The sequence below is a fragment of the Nilaparvata lugens genome, chromosome 11 (genome assembly GCF_014356525.2).
Source record: "Nilaparvata lugens isolate BPH chromosome 11, ASM1435652v1, whole genome shotgun sequence".
In the NCBI taxonomy this organism is placed as follows: Eukaryota; Metazoa; Arthropoda; class Insecta; order Hemiptera; family Delphacidae; genus Nilaparvata; species Nilaparvata lugens.
In genome coordinates this window covers 14,967,525-14,983,570 of record NC_052514.1, presented here as the reverse complement: position 1 = coordinate 14,983,570, position 16,046 = coordinate 14,967,525, and the positions used below count along the sequence as shown (strand labels likewise).

General features: G+C 35.3%; 1 protein-coding gene across 2 annotated transcripts in view; it reads left to right on the top strand.

The window, feature by feature from the left end:
- The window catches only part of LOC111047475 (insulin receptor), a 203,590-nt gene that overhangs the window by 58,784 nt on the left and 128,760 nt on the right, over window positions 1-16,046 (top strand). Inside the window, exon 3 of one of the 2 annotated variants that reach the window (XM_039437651.1) lies at window positions 12,415-12,444. The exons of the other annotated variant lie outside the window; for it this stretch is intronic. The gene's annotated coding sequence lies outside the window, so the exon portion shown is untranslated. The remainder of the gene's footprint in view (window positions 1-12,414; window positions 12,445-16,046) is intronic. 2 annotated transcript variants of the gene reach the window in all.

The window sequence follows — 16,046 nt, the reverse complement described above, 5'->3', positions numbered from 1 at the left end:
ATCGATTTGTATCAGAATCATCGGCTATCAAGCCACGATTCGACGCAGAAGTAACTTTTTATGGTTGTAGTCAGGCACGGCCCTAGGGACTTTGCCGCCCTGGGCGAGATCGGCAACTGCCGCCCCCCCCGCAAGTATCCCGTCTTTAATTGTTAATCCCGGGTTCCACCCCTCCTTGAGCGATCGCCTAACGCCGGTTACACATTGGGCGGTTTCTGCCGGGGCGGTAATTTCGCCGTCGCCACCGTTCGAGCAGTAGTCTATGGACTTGAATGGAAGCTTACACACTGGGCGGCAGAAACGCCGCGCGGCTATATCACAGTTGGCGGCAACTGTGCAGCCGTCCACTGCCACTGCGGCTGGCGGTGTTTTTGCCGCTCTTGTCTATGCAGTGGCGTACGTGACCAAATGGGTGTTAGCACATTTGGCGGTTGTCTACCGTCGCCGCTGATCAGTCGTCTTTCACAGTTGCTCCAAGTCAGAGGTCTTTGAAAATCAGCCTTTTAAGTTGTGTCCTTTTGTAAAGTTTGTAAGTTGTTTATAACATGTATTTATTGTTTTAAGTGTTTGTGGTTGACGAGTGTGAGAAAATGAGTAAGTTAATAGACAATGAGTTGTTAATATCATTTGTAGAACAGAGGCCAGTTTTGTGGGACAAAACCCTCGACATATTTAAGGATCGAGATGCAACAAGGAATGAGTGGAAGGAAGTGTGTATGGTGATTAGGGGGATTTTGAAACTCTGGATGACAAGGAAAAAACTGTAATATGTTGTATATCGCTGTCGATTTAATAAAAACGTTCATTTCAATGAATCCAAGCAAGGCGATTTCTCTGCTGTCTTCTTTTCCTTCGACGGCACAACAGAAGTGGTAAAAGTTGTTGCCTTTCCATTTTAAGTTAAACATTTAATAATATATATACTTTTGAGAAATGTGCAAAATACAATTAACTGAACACTCATGAAACAGTGAAGTCACAACACATTTGTGATGAAGAACTACAACAATAAATTATTTTGGCTACTGATCATACGTGGCGGTAATTTTTCCGCTCGATGTTTGGCGGTATTTTTTCCGCTGAATGTGTAAGCTCGACTTTTTTTCGAGGCGGCGATGGCAGTTTCGCCGCCGCGGCAGAAACCGCCCAGTGTGTAACCAGCGTCTCCGCTGTGATGCATTACAGAGTCTCAGTAAACTCTAAAAAATTATGTTTAACACTATTTATTGACATTTAAAACAAATATTTGACAAATATAAATATTGGGGAACAGTAAAGTCCAGTCAATATAGACATAAAAATGGGGGTTTGCTTGCAATTTATATCGTAGTTCTGATTTTTTAATATTTTATTTGGATACATGAGAGAGGTTCAGAACAAAATTCTTCATGTAAAATTCCCTTGTGCTAATACAGAGTGGCCCAAAAAGTTCGTATTTTAGGTTCATTTTCCAGTTTTCAGCTATTTCCGGCAAAATCAGTGATCGGACAGAAAAATTTGCTCTTGCCTTTTTTAAGATCATAAACCTGAATGAAATGAGATTATTCGGAACTCTCTATCTCCAATGAGTACTGAGCTATGATTTTTCAAATATGAGTGATATTTTAAGGAAAAAAATCAATTTTGATCATATTTAGTATTTGATCAACAATATATCCCGATTACAATCTAGATGTAAAATTCAAAATCCCTCTGGACGTAATTTTGTGCCCTAAAATCTGAGACTAGGTAGAGCGCTCTATCTCATATAGATTTACAGGTACACTTGACAACAACAATGCTCATTGTATTGTAAAAAACACCTCATTTTTAGCTTCAACCATCATCACCATCTATATTGTCCTCACAGTGATATTTCGCACAATGATATAAGCTCATGAGATCATGTTCTATGAGAATCAACCGTTAGTTCATTTCATTATTTCCTAGTGGAGAGGCGTGCGAGGACACGATCAAGGATCGCTTAAGGATCAAGCTATCAAAATAAAAAGTTCTCTTAGGGAAACATTTTTTTTCAATCATTACTTTCTGAGACATGAGCGCCTGAAGTTTAAATTTTTGGGACAGAACATTTCAAATTTGGTACGAGATGAATCCATAAAATTCAAAGGATAAATTCTTCATGGTATTTTTGATTTAATAAAACAAAAATTTTCTGAAAATATCAATTTTTGAGAGTTATTCAATTTACTAAAAATGACCAAAAATAGTGTTTAGTTGAGTTTTTTTTGTAAATTGAATAACTTTTTAAAAAATTGATATTTTCAGAAAATGTTTTGGAATTTTTTTGTTTTATTCATTCAACAATACCATGAAGAATTTATCTCGTACCGAATTTGAAATGTCCTGTCACAAAAATTTAAACTTTGGGCGTTCATATCTCAAAAAGTAATGATTGGAAGAAAATTTTTTCCCAAGAAAACTTTTTCATTTCGATATATACCGGTACAAATCAAAAAACTTCGAAAAATATCACCAGTACAAGAAAGTTTATTTTTAGCCTTTGCACAGCCTTAAGACGTAGACTGCAACATAGTATTAGGCCTACTTAACTTGCTAAGTAATTAGAACTACAATTTCTACAAGTTTGTTTAACTCACCTGTTTAATTAAAGTAGAACTCGAGTGACCTTTGCATGGGGTAATTCCTTCACCAATTCTTCAAGATCTGGGGACTGAACTATTTTATGTTCGCTAGACCACTCAGACGTTCCTGGGACATTGTTGATCTTAGAAAAGTCTTCATTAGCTCAAGGTTGAAAAGCTTCTTATATAATTTTACCATTCACATTTGATATTATGAGTTTATTATTTATTTGTATTTTAAAATCTTCCGTTCCCTTAAATTTGCCGCCCCCAAAACCTGCCGCCCTGTGCGGCCGCCCGGTCCGCCCCACCCCTGGGGCCGGGCCTGGTTGTAGTTGTAGGTTACTGGGGCTCAGATTTTAGACCACTCACTATATAAACTAACACTGACTATAGCTGTAGCTGACCCGTATTTAATGACTTCTAAGCACGAGATTTTCAAATCGTACTTCTGGCATTCAAGTTTGAAGAGTAGCTTGGAGCATAAGCGCTTTCAACGTTCTTTTCAAAATACACTATTCACTCGGTTTATTTCAATGTAATAGCTTGTGACCTCAGAAATATCTTCTCTCCAATGGATTTCATCAATAGTCTGTTAGTTTTCTAGAATGATAAATCTTCAGAATAAATTAGGCAATATTATTCAATGATTGTGAGAACTCAGTAACAGTTATTTCCATTCATGCCCTACGTCTTCAAAATTAACTGGAGTCTAACATGCAAGAATCCAAAAATATCAAAAGTGAAACTGAATAATCAAAAATACTTCAATCATTTGCCATTATGCTATTATATATTGGATTGTCAACATCAAAAAATATCCTCTAAACGTACAGTATAGTATGTAATAATTACCCAGATTCTTACTATTATTTCCTTGCTATTTCTGTTTCATTTGATCATCAGTTCATATTTTTATTCGATTCCAAATTTAACAATGTTCACACTATGTCATCATTCTCAACATTTTTCCTCCGCTCGTTTTCTATCTGTTCAATTCAAGGAAGAACCAATTATGGAGCGAATAAATAATAATTGGTTCATTGATTTGATAACAATTATATACTTGTCTCTGTGAAATAGTAGCCATGATTGATCGATTCCACTTGATAACTTTTTGCTCATGATGTTCATGATGCTCTCTATCTGTTCATTTTTGATCATGATGCTCTATCTGTTCTGTTCAAGAAAGAACCAATATGGAGCGAATAAATAATAAGTGATTCATTGATTTGATAACAATTATATAGGTGTCTCCATGAAATAGTAGCTATAATTGATCGATTCCACTTGATAACTTTTTGCTCATGCTTGTCTCACCAACTTTAATTACAGCAAATTTATCGGCAGTCGTATTTTCATGCTTTTGTCACAATTCCTCCATCAGCAGCTTCAGGCAAGTCCTTTCTGAATCAATACTATAAGAAAACGAGAGAAACTGGGGTTGGGAAGGAATGAACTTGAATAAATGCCGTTCAAAGGAATGTCAATAGAATTAATTTTGTGTCGTTGAATTCGATATCGTTAGTAGTAGAGTTTGACTTTTCGATAAATTACGGAGTCTCAACTCGCCTAAGTCAACAGGGAGCCATTCAAGCTCTTTCGAACAATACTACTTCAATGACAATTCCAATAGGTTGCTACTACTCAAAGGAATTTCAATATGAATAATTCCATAATTTTTTAATCAAACAGACAAACCCACTTGTTATGTTTTACAATGCACATTGATATCGGTTTGAAATTTATGGGAGAATTGGGTCAGCTTTGAGAGAGAGAGAGATTGATTGATTGATTGATTATATGCCTTTATTAGGGCGGAATTAGGACTCCTGGTCCTCTCTGCTACACAACCCTTGAGAGAGAGAGGGTGAGTAAGAGAGAACTGCAGGACATGCTACGGAGATTTATATCTGGACTACTGAAGCTAATAATAATATCAATTCTGTACTTCGCCTCCCTTCATATTATTACATTGATTATCATTTCCCAACTCCTAGATCTATCTTCCAGATTTCCCCTAGCTCTACTTTTTTACCCTCCCCTTAACTTTCATAATTCATTTCAAATTGATCTGGCCTATTTTCTTTTCATCACTCCCTTTGATTTCTTGATTTCCTTATGCTTCTCAACAACAATCTTCTCCCTCTTCTTCCAATCATTGATTATTGTTCCATTTTTCATCTAAAATTGAAATTTTTTACTTCATTCACCATGTTGACATCTTATATTCTCGTCTCTCAATATTTCACCTTTCATTAAATTCTTCATCAAGAATAAATACTCGTTCTTCAATTAATATTATTAATTTCCTTCTCTGAACTTATTTCATGGGAAATTAATGAAGTTAAATTGGAATTCTTCAATCATCATCCTCATTTTTCCATTCTCAAGGACCCATTCTTCCTTATACCAGTATGAAATTTTCATTTCGATTGTCTTCATGATCCTCTTCTACGTAACTCACTCTCTTTCTCTCTATTTCCCTTGTCATCTATCATTTATTGGGTCAGAGACATGACAATATAGAATAAACAGAAAACATGTACTTGCCCAGAACTACTCTCTTCCTAAATTTAGCTGATTGAATTGCCCAAAGAGGGCTATATTTATTATGTTTATTAATGAGATGTTCAACCGAAAAACAGTAGAGAAGTGGTTCCACTTTAGTTGAAAAAGCGAAATATCCTACAGAATTATAATGGAATTTCATGCCTGAGTGAGGCTGAAAAAAATTGAGCCAATCCCTTCCTTCTCTTCTTCTTCTTGTTGTTCTTCTTCTTCTTCATCATCTTCTTCTTCTTCTTCTTCTTCTTCTTCTTCTTCTTCTTCTTCTTCTTCTTCTTCTTCTTCTTCTTCTTCTTGTTCTTGTTCTTGTTCTTGTTCTTGTTCTTGTTCTTGTTCTTGTTCTTGTTCTTGTTCTTGTTGTTGTTCTTCTTCTTCTTCTTCTTCTTGTTCTTGTTCTTGTTCTTGTTCTTGTTGTTGTTCTTCTTCTTCTTCTTCTTCTTCTTCTTCTCCTTGTTCTTCTTCTTCTTCTTCTTCATGATTTCCTCCTGCGTCAGCCTACTTGGTTTACCCTCTTTTTTCCTATTGCACTGCTGAAACAAAGTTTTTCTTTTCTTCTTCCTCCTCTCTAAAAACTACCAGTGCCGATTGTTGACTAGGCTTCCTTTCGCTCCCTGTGCTGTCATTTCTGGCTTCACCCCAACGCACAACTCTCATGAGATATCTTATCTGTGCCTCAGCTTCCACAAAATTCTATCCGTCTGCAAACAGAGCGTCATTCTGTTCGTGCTTCTGTTTTTCACAGTGGAATAGGAATCAAGCAATAGCCGAAGAAACTTTATCCATGTCGAGTTTTTTCCCGTACAATTCCATATTTTTCATCTTTTGATGCCTGAATCATAGATTTCAGATCATGGAAATACTATAATGTCGTATTTGAGTGGGTAACTATGAAGGGTAACAAAAGAGGCAAACTCAGACCCACAAATATAATTTCCTCCTATGATATTTCAATGTTTTGCTGTTATATTATCAAGGAAGTACGAAGGAGTCAGCCAATTTCGTTGGCCAACAAACATGATCTGTAGAATGGTTCTTAGAATATGAGTTGAAAATGTCAAGTAGAATTGTTTGAGCCTTCATTAGTTATTGGAAAAATATACAAGAATAATCATCTCCAAACTGGAACTTCGCTCCGCTCGTTCAATGAGTGTTCGATCCTGAACGTTGTACGGAGGATCGTTTTTTGACCAACACCAAGGTTGATACCCAGGTGGTTCAAAAATAAAAATACAGTACACCTTAGTGTAATAGTGACTTTAATAGTAGGCTCATTGCTTTCGTTTTTCAGGCAAAAGTTTAGAACTCATCCTTCGTGAAAACGGAGCTCTTTTATTTTCTGAATTTCCCATTATTGAGATCTCTGATCAATAAGCAAATTTAAGCAATCTTGAAATAATTTACCGTCTTTGAAACAAATATTGCAGTATAATATTCATATCAGTAGTGTAAGATATAAAGAAGAATGAAATCTTAGTACCCTTTTTGAAATATTTTATCACAACATGTAGCCCTATTCAGAAAAGAGACAGTAGTGTAAGATTTGTTTTCACACAAGTTTCAATAGAAGGTATTTATACTTTTCCAAGTCGTCCACTGTTCACAATTGTGCTGATCTTGATAATAGGTTAGGCACTAACCAATTTATGAGAAATTGGGAAAACTTCTCATGAAGTTGAGAAGTTCTCACAAGTTTATAATATTACTGGTAATTATTCTCGAAAATTTCAAGCTTCGTCTTGCTTAATAACTCCTAAAATACGTACATGCTTGAGCCAAGCAAACAAAAGTGTTTAAAAAATATTGTTCAAGTTAAATCAGATAACTCCTGTTAAATTATCATAAATTTCCTGTAGACAATTACTTAATTGCATTTGCTACCTGAAGATTGCATCTTCCGTAACAGCACATAATTCTCAACAAGAGCTCGATTAATTTGCATAACTTTTCAAGGAGTTATTAATGTATTTCTTTGTCCATGACGACCTCACACTATATTGGTATCATGACAGTATATTATTAAGGTGGAACATGGTCGGTCACTTCAGTGTTTTTGGGGTCTAGAGATGAACTTTTCAAAGTTTGCAGCTGCTGTGAAAAGAAAATATATTGAATATATATATATATATATATATATATATACTAGCTGACAGGCTCGCTTCGCTCGCCATATCCTTCCCCTGGACCCCCGACTGGATCGTCCAAAAATAAGATCAGCGGGCTCGCCTGCATTTTTCATTTGAGCATGCTTCGTTCCATCAGAAAGTCAATTACTTAGAAAACGCAGAAAAGCTGAGAAAAACGCTGATTTTGGGCGTATCTTTGATGAAATATTAAAGTCACCTCATCACAAAATTCTTAGACCCTAGCTAAACCTCTGTACCAAATTTGATTTTTTTCTGTCTATTACTTGATGAAAGAACTGAGAAAACGCAAAAAAAAACGCTAATTTTTGGCGTATCTTGGGCGTCATTTCAAATTCCTTCTAACACAACATTATTACACCCTAGCTGAGCTTCTGTACTAAATTTGAACATTTTCTGTTCATTTGTTCTCGATAAAGCTGAGAAAACGCTAAAAAACGCTGGAAAAACGCAGATTTTGGGCGTATCTTTGAAAATTTTTCCAAATCCGTTTTAGTGCGGTTCGCCAATTTTCCACATACACTGGGAATTTGGCTCGCAAGAACCAAGTTCGCCGATCCAAGTTCCCTAGTGTATGGGGCCCTTTAGAATATGAGTTGAAAAAGTAGAATTCTTCAAGCCTCCATCAGTTATTGTAAAATATACAACAAGAATAATCATCTCCAAACTGGAACTTCGCTCCGCTCGATCAATGAATGCTCGTTCCAGAACGTTATGGAAGATTAATATTGCTGACTAACATCAAGGTTCATACCCAAGTGGTTCAAAAATCAAAATACAGTACACCTTAGTATAATAGTGACCTTAATAGTAGGCTCATTGCTTTCGTTTTTCAGGCAAAAGTTTAGAACTCATCCTTCGTGAAAACGGAGCTCTTTATTTTCTGAATTTCCCATTATTGAGATCTCTGATCAATAAGCAAATTTAAGCAATCTTGAAATAATTTACCGTCTTTGAAACAAATATTGCAGTATAATATTCATATCAGTAGTGTAAGATATAAAGAAGAATGAAATCTTAGTACCCTTTTTGAAATATTTTATCACAACATGTAGCCCTATTCAGAAAAGAGACAGTAGTGTAAGATTTGTTTTCACACAAGTTTCAATAGAAGGTATTTACTACTTTTCCAAGTCGTCCACTGTTCACAATTGTGCTGATCTTGATAATAGGTTAGGCACTAACCAATTTATGAGAAATTGGGAAAACTTCTCATGAAGTTGAGAAGTTCTCACAAGTTTATAATATTACTGGTAATTATTCTCGAAAATTTCAAGCTTCGTCTTGCTTAATAACTCCTAAAATACGTACATGCTTGAGCCAAGCAAACAAAAGTGTTTAAAAAATATTGTTCAAGTTAAATCAGATAACTCCTGTTAAATTATCATAAATTTCCTGTAGACAATTACTTAATTGCATTTGCTACCTGAAGATTGCATCTTCCGTAACAGCACATAATTCTCAACAAGAGCTCGATTAATTTGCATAACTTTTCAAGGAGTTATTAATGTATTTCTTTGTCCATGACGACCTCACACTATATTGGTATCATGACAGTATATTATTAAGGTGGACACATGGTCGGTCACGGCAAAGTTTTTGAAAGAGATAATGCTGATAATATCAAAGAGACGTTGAGATTATTTTGTGATCTGTACGAAGAAATCTCTCTTGATTACTCATCAATTATTCATATTTGTTTACTCAATGGAAATTAACTGGATGTTATCTTAAGATTTAGAAATAGGATCTAATAAATTCACGGAAGATCATCATTTAATCAGGCAGAATCGGTCAATTATTACGGTTCACTTAATGACTTGAAACAACTATTTTTAGTTATTTTGTAAGAACAAAAATTGAAATATTTTGTACGGGATAAAATGAGAATATTCTAACCTCGAAGTTGGATCCTTGATTAGATTATCACTAAAATGTCCTACCTATCACTCTAGTAAAAAAACAGTTACAGTTTTCGGAAGAATTGAAGCTCCCTGTTGAAATATTTTAAATTTATTCGATGTGGTTTGATTACTTAATTGTAGAATTATTCTCTATATTGAGTAATATTTTTGCCCATTCATATCCATCCTTTCTTCAATTTAATAGATTGCAAGAAATCTTTATCCAAGATTTCAATTGGAATAGGAAATGCTAGAGATGGTAAATATGATTTGTCTTATACAGTTTACTACTTGAAGAAATCTGAAATGAAGTTGAGGGCATAGAGGATTTGAATTTGATGAGATTTCAAGATGAGTGTTCGAATAAATTTGGTAATAGACTTATTATTGAAGTGCTAATTAATTTGGAGCTTTTGTTTCATCAGGTTTGATTTTTGGTAAACACCCTCGAAGCTGATTAGTTTCACAAAAAAAACTTTATCATCATCGCAAACTCCACAAAAATTTGTACATTGTACATTTCTAATTAATTAAAAAATCATTATACTTTCTCATCTAACCACTCTTGAATGTCATTTGACAAGCTGCATAATTAAGCTATCTGCGTACATTGTTATCTCATGTAACAATTCAGTCCATTCTGATAATCAGTAATGTTCAAAGTTGGTTGTCGGAAACATGCATCACATGTTGCCCCTTGTCTGAAATCTCCCATGAGTATTGTTCCATTTGATGTTTTGTGCTCTAAGGCCTGTAAACCACTCATTAGTTCCGGATTCCACGTGTCTCTGATTAAGCTTCTCGAGGATAATACCTGATGGAATTCTCAGTACCGAAATTCTGTTTTCCGGACGGAATACGGGGAACTGTAAACCGGATCTGAATAAGGTATGCGATCGTATGAGGAAGGAGACAAAGCTTTGAAACAATCAGGGGTCACTGAAATTCTCGTAATTGAGCTGTTGAATCTAGAGAATTCCGTAACACAATTTGTGATATTGGGAATTGGGATTGTGGTAGAGCCTATGCATTGATGAGTCAATGCCTTGTATAATAGCTTGCAGTTCTTTATCCCGGATTATTAGAGACTCAGCAACAATTTATTATGTGAATCTGCGAATGTAAAAATGATTTTTGAAATCAATTATAAAATTTATCATTTTGATAATGTACTTATTGAAAGAATGAATAAAGAATAAATGAAGAAAGCATATGTAAATGGGGAAGAGATTTTTCAACCTGAAACAATCACAATACTGTAATGATAGAGATCGTATGAAATTAGTATATATTCTTGTTTTGCTTTTCTTTGAAATTGATACTGTTTTGTTGCATTATTTAGATTGAAATCTATTGTTCGATAATACCTGTCAGATAAATTATATCCAAGCTGATTAATTATCTTTCAAAGCAAATGAATGTTTTTTACACATTATCGATGATAATAATGCTAGATCTTGAACAAGGGGAGGAAAATATTATTGAACCACCGTTGAGAATGTATCAATAAAGGTTACATGCTACATTTCATCGGAAATTGTCGTCTCCATCTAACTCAGCCTAGAAGCAGAGAGTATCGATACTCTCTAATAGATTGGTTATTGTTATATTCAGATTAATTGTTAGACTTGATTGAGATTGTCAGTTTAGATTGGTTATTCCATGCAGAAACTTTCCACAGTATATAAAATTGGGAATGTAAAAGCATTCAAGGAGAGGGAATTTGATTAAATTTTTTGATTAAATTTGATTATCCTAATTACTGTACTCTTATTCTACAAGGTATCGAATAACTGATATGTTATCAGCTCAAAGATGTTCATCACCCAACAAAGTTTGGTGAAGAAACATTCTCAGCCTGAAATGTGGAAGAAGTCATTTGAATTGTTAAAGGAACAATACGTGAACCTGTGGGTATGATAAGTACATCTCTACTTGATTGTATTATCTTTTCTTTCATTCTGTGAGGATGATAAGTACATCTCTATTTGATTGTATTATTTTTTTAACTATTTTCTGAGTGTGGTAGGCTATGATCGGTATTTGGTTATCATTCTGTTTGATTTCAGGCGGATATCAAAATTAAAAATCGAATTAATTATCATGGTAGGAACCGTATAAACAGAATGGATATTCCATATTTTCTGATAAACTATATTTATTAGAATACTTGGATGTTCAATTATAGGAAACCACTAGTTCCCTTAGCGTTTTTGAGTAGCGCTTGCGTAGCAGCATAGAGATCCCGGGTTCAAACCCTCTCATTATCAAAAGATTTTTTACCAGATCACTCCCGTGTTATCGAATGGGCACGTTAAACTGTCGGTCCCGGCTGAAGTATGACAGTCGTAAGGTTCATTGACGGCTTAAATTATATATTCAGGAGGTGGGACATTCCCGCAAGGGACTCCCCACCAACAAAAGCCATACGAACCTACTTTACTTTTACTAGTTCCCTTGTAATATAATACTTTTTAAAAATACTTGAAACATCAATTACAAGGGAAGGCTACTAGTAATTTTCTATGATCAAACTTGAAGGGCTTCCCTAGTTACAGTAAGATGCTGATAACTAACCTTGCACAATACTTCTTGTCTTGTGAACAATGTGGCTTAGCAAGCAGGGATTTCAATGACATTAGCACCCTTCACGTGCATCTCGGACAGCCACACCCTCAATTATCTAATACACCTCTGCTACATCGCGAAGAGGTCACCTAGAGTTCATCCGAAACTACAAAAGCTTTCTTCCAAAACATTTATTTCTTGCAGACCGCTCTAATTATGTTCTGTGATCAATATAAACAATAGTATAGTAATATTATTGGTATATGTGTAGTGTACTAAGTGTAGTGATATGAAGTCGGTTGAGAATATTAGAAAGTAAACTCCGCTTCGAAGTTTCAATGAAATAAAAGCAATGAGCTGAACGAGAACATTTTTCTCCTTGTATTTAGTAGGTAGAATTCATACAGTTGATTTCTCATTATTTTTCCTAGGTGAAGAGCTATAACTCACGTCTTTTGCAAAGCCAAATATATCATTCTGCTTTCGACCAGAAATGGGGGGAGTAGACAGTTAACGTTTACCGGTACACTGTAGTTTAAAATGATATATTTAGAGGCTTATCTGTAACTGACAGTCAATTATCATGTTTTAACAAAAGTGAATTAACATATTACTTGGTAACTTCTAATTATCGTGTATGTTTCACAGGTCACGTCGATTCCAGTTTCTGAACATTAGGTAAGAAAATAATCCATTCACTAAAGAGATAATATGGTTTCAAATTTGAATGTTCATTATGGATATTATCACAGATAAGATGTTAAACATTTTTAAAATGACATTTTGGTTGCATAAACTTTGAATAATGCAAAGTTATTTATTTCAAGTCTTTATTGGTTACAATCATCTCCGCAAAGTGAAAACCATTCTTATTTCCCATCATACTTCAAAAGCAACAATTAGTTGATTCGAATCTGATGAAGAATAATCTTGAAAATAGAGTAATTGGAGAGAGCTCATAAAGGGCAAAATTCTTTATGAAAAGCTCCCTATCGATACAGACGCGAGCGCCTGCAATCGTATCTATTCCTGTTCGATAATTCCTCAAATTGAAAGTAAACAACTCCTGGCTATAACGAGAAACGAACGTCTAATTTCAAGTGGGATGGAGTCCTTGTCGCGATGAAATCCTCTGTTGAGTGGAAAAGGTTTTATTCCATTCAGCTTTTTCGTTTATTTGAGGCACAAATAGAGGAGGTTGTTATGTAATCAAGAGAAGTTTTGTCAACGTTCCTGCAGCATTTCGTTAATTCTATCTCAAAAGTTGAAATTGTACGTAAACATCCTTCCAACTAACTCAGAAAAAGGACTCTGAGAAACCTCACTAACAACTACATCGTTATTGGGGAATTATCATCAGCCCCATTGCAAGCTCAATGCTTTTTAATGGAGATTTCCCTCGTTTAACATTTAAAAGGACATTCACACTAATAACAAACTTCAACGAGTGCGTTATTTGGAATACTGACGCCATAAAATGAACATTACCAACACTAGTGTTATTCTCGTATTTTCTATTAATGGTTTGATAACCGTTCACAATTGGAATAAAACTATGAACGTTATCTTCATTGGAATTGTCGATTTGATTTCCTCTTTTTAAGACTATCCATTTCTATAATTATTCAAATTTGTTCGCAATTTATTCTCGATTTATCCATTCATCTATCTCTCCTCTTTTCTAAAATTATCCTCTTTCTCTGGTGTCTTCTTCCCCATTATTGGGTATCATTCAAAGTACAATTTGAACTTTCAATAATATGGATCTTTAAAATATATGATCTTTACTCACTCTCTTGTCATCTGCCTATCAGGCAGATCTACTCTGATCTAAGATTAGATTCTCTTTGGATTTGATTGAGAACTTTAGATTCTCAACTAAAATTCACCAATCACAATACTTGATAGCTTACTTACTTACTGCGGTGGCCACTCGTACCCCAGTCGGTACTTAGCCTCATCAACTAAGCCACTCCAAAAGTTTCGCTCACTCGCGTCCTCCTCTTTTAGGCCCATCCTCCTCATATCTTTCCGAACCTGGTCCCACCATCTAGTTTTTGGCCTTCCAGCTGGTCTTCTTCCTATAGGATTATTCCTCAGTACACTGCTTGTCAGAGCGCTTTCTTCTTTCCTCAGAATGTGTCCCGTCCACCGTAACCTTCTGCTTTTAATCTCACCCACTATGTCTGGTTCATTGGATAATTGGCGTATTTCATAGTTGTGCTTGATTCTCCAAACTCCGTTTTCTAGTGTTGGGCCGAAAATGTTTCGAAGAATCTTGTTTTCTAAAACAATGGTCTTTTTTCTTCTTTTTTATTCAGTATCCATGTTTCTGAAGCATATAGTAGTACTGGTCTTATGATGGTTTTGTATAGTCTTAGTTTTGATGTATGTGAGAGGAGTCTTGAGCTAAGCAGTTTATTGCATGCGTAAAAGCTTTTATTTGCCGATCTTATTCTGTTGGTCACTTCCAGTTCTTCTGAGTTGTTGTGCGTGAGTGTCACTCCCAAATACTTGATAGCTAGATCAACAATATTTAGGAGATAGTAAATAGTAATCACAATCTGAAATTTATGAGACTTAATCGTGACTAGTATTATCAGCAAGAAGTATACCCTCTCTTCTCAACTAAAATTTATGAATTACAATAATTTTTATGAAGACAAAAATATTTATTTCTGACTTAAATTTTGTAAATTATGGAATTTTATACCAATAGTTGAGGAATATTTCATAACAAGATCAGAACATAGAAATATTAGAACATGAAGTGTTCAAAACATTGCAATGAATCACCTATGAAATTATACCACTCGCCCACTCCAGAATAACTACTGTTATCAAGTCGAGAATTTATTGAAATTAAATTAATACATTTTGAAAATATTCTACACTCTAAAATTCCATCCCATTACCTTTGCACACACCCAGTGCTCATGTTTCTCTACGAAAAGAAAATTATTCAAAGCTTGAGAGTATATATGTAATTTATGGAATGAGCGATACTTTGTTATCACGTAATAACAATACCATTAAGAAGCAAAATAGTCGTTCAAGTTTGTTTTTCAAAGTTTCTAAAAAAAGTTTGCATCTGGTTCAGATAGCAGTCAGCGAGATACACAAAACGATAAATTACAAAATAAATGAGAGTGAAATGTCAGGAACTGCTGGCGAGAAACAAAGACAAAAACAACTCAATTATTCACTCAGGAGAGCAAGAATTGGACATTCGCGTTTCATTTCAGTGTTTGTCTCTCCTTAGAAAACAGCAAAATGCAATTTGCATCTCGTGGAGACAGTAAAACACTGCAATCTGCTCGGATTGGACTGAATGCCTGCAGTCTAGCTAGCTGCATCGCAAACCAGATTGCATGCTTTTAGCATACTACATGAAACAGCACATGTGAGAAAGCTAGGTACTGTAATTGGAGGTTTCTCTGACTTGTCGTTCAGACGGTGAGAGACGCTGTGAGAAAAAGAGAAAGATACAGCGGATTTCGTGAGAGAGTGGGAAAGTGAAAAAGAAGGAATGAAACTGATTGAGATTCAGTTGAAGATGCAATTATTCTTGGCGCATGCTAGTGACTTTAATTGTGAGATGCATGTTTGAATTTTCTGTTTTATTATGTGTCACAACTTCTTCGTCCTGCAGCTAGATAGATTTCCAGATAGATTGTAAAACTCTACAGCTTGATATCTTGATCATGTGCCGTCAAAAAACAACCTGAAGCTTAGACGGTTTTTAAATGAATTGGAAATAATTTGCTTATCGATAGCATTGCTGTTATGTTGGACATAATTGGAATTGATCGCTACAAGCCCACAGTTTATTAGTTTTATGCGAATGAGGTTTCTGTTGTCATAACTGGTGGAGACTGAAGACCTGTTATACTTCTTCTTTGTCTCGTCCTATTTCAAGTTTCAGGTGCGAATTGTTCATGTGCAAATTTGTTTTTGTTATCTTTTATGATCGAAATCCTTGCCAATTATTCTTCCATCTCTACGCATTCCATCAATTGATTGGAAGTTGTCATTCTTATTTTCCCCCTGTGGGCAACTATGAAAATCCAGCTTCTGCTTTCATTTGGAGATAATTCTCTGGGTCGCTGACAACCGTTCTCCCCGACAACCATTCTCCTCTTGATTTTGACCGTAGGCGACAGCCAATACCCTGCTGAAAATATGCCAATGCCGACAACCATTCTCCCCGACATCCGTTCTCCTACTGAAAAGAAGGAGAACGTCTGTCGGAAGCGTTCCCGACAACCGTTCTCCTTGAG